Genomic DNA, 3328 nt, shown 5'->3' on the forward strand with positions numbered 1-3328 from the left:
CGGAGTGATCCCGCCCCCTCCCCCCGAAAGAACATTTGGCAACGTCTGGAGACGTTTTTTGGCTGTCATAGCTTGGGGAAGGGTGCATCGAGGAGGTAGAGGCCAAGGGTGCTGCCGAATCTGTGATGCACACAGGAACCCTGCTGTAGACGGAGTGTTTGTGCTCCCCCAAATCCGTGTGTTTAAATCCTAAACCCCAAGGTGGCAGCATTAGGAGATGAGCCTCTGGGGTGTGATTAGATCACGACGGTAGAGTCCTCATGAATGGGAATAATGCCTTTATAAGAGAAACTCCCAGAGCCTTCCCTTGCCCCTCCACCATGTGAAGACACAGAGATGGCCATCTGTAAACCAGGGACCAGCTCCTCAGACCACAAACGTGGTGGCACCTCATTATTCCAGCCTGCAGAACTGTGGAGAGAGAAACTTCTGTTGCTTATACGCCACCCAGTCCACACTGTTCCTTTGTAGCAGTCTCAACAAACTGACACTAAATGGAGCAGGGGGCAGGTGCCCCTCCCTGTCTTCTAGTGAGAACTGACAATGCCTGGCCCTCGCTTTCCCAGCCTCCCTTGCAACGAGCTGTGCCCACGTGACCCAATGGGGTTCTGAGATGCGAAAGGCAGGCCACTAGGGGCTTCTGGGAAAATCTTTCCTCTTTGATAAGACGAACAGGCACCAAGAGAGCCTGCCTTCCACTCTGCTCCTGGGCATGGCTGTGTGAGGACGTGATGCTTCACGTTGTGGCATCCGTCGTGTGAACTGGAGGGGGCATCACCAAAAAGGCTGAGGGCAGCAGGGCAGAAAGATGGGACTCGCCCGACTTCAATGACATCACTAAGTTGCTAGGCAACCCTGCCTCACACTCGCCTGTGAAATGAACCAATAAGTGTCTTTCTGTCTTAGGCTTCTTTGAGTTGAGTCCTGTTACTTGTACAAAAAGCATCCTAGGAGACACAGATCACCCTCCCCGTGCTTCCTGTGCACAGCATCACTGTGCGACCACTGTCTGGTGACACACGGCCCTCTCCTGCTGGACTGCGAGCCCCTGGAAGTCCGGGCTGTGTTCCCATCTGCGATCTCCATGCGTAGTTAGCAACATGCCTGGCACAGAGTAGGGGCTCAGCGATATCTGATGAATACATTGGAAGAATGGAAGATGGAGTGAAGGGATCCCTGCTCTCAGCCCAGCTGTTGGGTTTCCTGTGAGCCGCTCTGGGGGACACACCATCCCAGCCGCCTGGCAGTGCCCGTGTGTAAACACGTCTGGGGTGAACGCCCACAGATGCTGAGATGACAGAAGTATTGGCCCAGAGGTTGTGGCTCCAGCACAACTCCGAAAGCAGAAATTCCAAGTGCATGGGGAAAGCCGAGGACTGAATCGTTCCATGGGGCCAGATTGGAAACATGCTGTAAACGCAGATGTTTCTTCTAGAACAGGCCTCCTTGCGGACACCCACCCTGCTACCCAACCCCCACAGAGATAGACTCTTCCACCTGCCAAGACCCCAGCCTCCCAGGGCTACGGAAGCAAGAAGTCAGCCAGGAACCAGCTGGCCCAGTGGGGTCTCCCACGAAGAAGGGTTCTTCCCAAGAGCTCAGTGGTAGGGGCCCTGACCGGGGGTGGCGAGGGTGACAAAGCCTCATTCCTCCTCACCCCAAGCTCCTTCCATGATGCCAAGGTCAGTCCTGCCCCCTTTCCAGCCTCGACTGGGTGCAGAGCCCCGTTTGGGTTTGCTACAAGGACCCACGTCAGCTTGGCAGGGAGCCCTCAGTGAGAGCGAGGTAGTGTCGTCCAATGGTTAGGGGCGCACACTTTGTGTCAGGCTGGCCTATGCCGCAGTCCTCACTCAGCCGCCCCCTTCCTCCCTCCTTCCCATCCTCTCTTCCTTCCTCCCCTTACCATCTATGAGGTCCTGCTACGTGCTGGGTGCTGCGTGTGGCAGGAGGGTGACAGCCTTAAGCATCACAGTCGACCAGATGTGAATTCACACAGCAGCTCCACTGGGTGACACGGAGCTGAAACCACAATCAGGGAGGCGCACAGAAACAAACAGCCACCCGAACGTCGCCATGGTAGGAGTGCTCCGGGACAGCATGGCAGCCGTGGGGACTGGCACCAGTCATTCAGTTAATCAGACTCTCGTTACTGGGACAATAGGACCCACCTCCCGTGGCTTCTCTGAGAATAAATGAGACACCACCCACGGGCCACTAAGCCTGTCACCAGGCCCTAAGTGCCTCCTGATGGGAGGAATGGTGGCCACAATCAGCCTCCACTTCAGGAGGCTGATTGCAGACCTGGAAACCTGGGGACGAGGCTGCAGAAAGGAGGGTCTTGCAGAGGCTTGTGCCCACAGGGCCTGCCAGGGCGGAGCAGCGCTCGTTTCTGTTCCCTTCAGGCCCACCTTCCCTCTGGTCGGGCATTGTCACGCAGCCAATGGGTGGGTTCCAGTCCCCGGGCAGGGCCTGCCTGCTTTCCCTGACCTTGGCCGAGTTTCAGCTCCTGGAGTCAAAACAGTATTCCTGAGTCAGTACACTCCTGGACCCAGGTCCCACCGCTCCCCTGGCTCGGGACGCCACGGCCCCAAGGGCAGTCACCCTGCCAGCTGGTAGCTGAGCCGGCTACTGTGCAGAGGTGACAAAGAGTGAAGCAACTTGGCCACGTGGAGGCCTGGTTTGGAGCTGGCAAAGCAGCCCTGCAGGCCTCTGCTCCCTCCCCTCGGGAAGGACGGCTGACTGACGGGGACCTGACCTCCCACCCAGAGCTCTGGGGCTGGCGCACATGGGCAGCTAAGGGGAGCCCCTGAGCCCCGCTATCACTGCCGGCCCTCCCTCGTCGTCTCAGGTGGGTGGGACTGCGTGGGATCCTGAGGCTCCAGTCTCCTTGCTGCCTCAGTTTTCCCAGGAGGAAGGTCAGCGTGGGAACAGCCAACCCACCATCCTCTCTGCAACAACACAGTGAAGATCCAGAGACTAGAGAGGGCCTCCTCTCTTGGCCAGATGGAGTATGTGTTTTCAGAAGAGTGGAGAGATCGAGAACAGCTCTGACTTCAACAGGTTGCCCATAAGTCCGAGAAGAAAGAAGGGCAGGGGCCAGGAGAGGACAAGCCCCTCCTCCTTAGGCCCTGGTTGCCTCTTGCACAAATGAGGTAGTGGGGAGCACTGGTGACCCCCCTCAGCTGGAGCTCGCCATTGCAGGAGGCTTCAGTTCTGAGGCGGGCAGGCGGAGGGAAGTGGGGCAAAGAGGCGGGAGGTGGTGAGGCCTCAGAACCAGGAGAAAGTCTCCTCTAGGTCCTTAGCCAGCAGGACCAGCCCAGGCCTGCTC

Source organism: Panthera tigris, chromosome B3 (assembly GCF_018350195.1).
Source record: "Panthera tigris isolate Pti1 chromosome B3, P.tigris_Pti1_mat1.1, whole genome shotgun sequence".
NCBI lineage: Eukaryota > Metazoa > Chordata > Mammalia > Carnivora > Felidae > Panthera > Panthera tigris.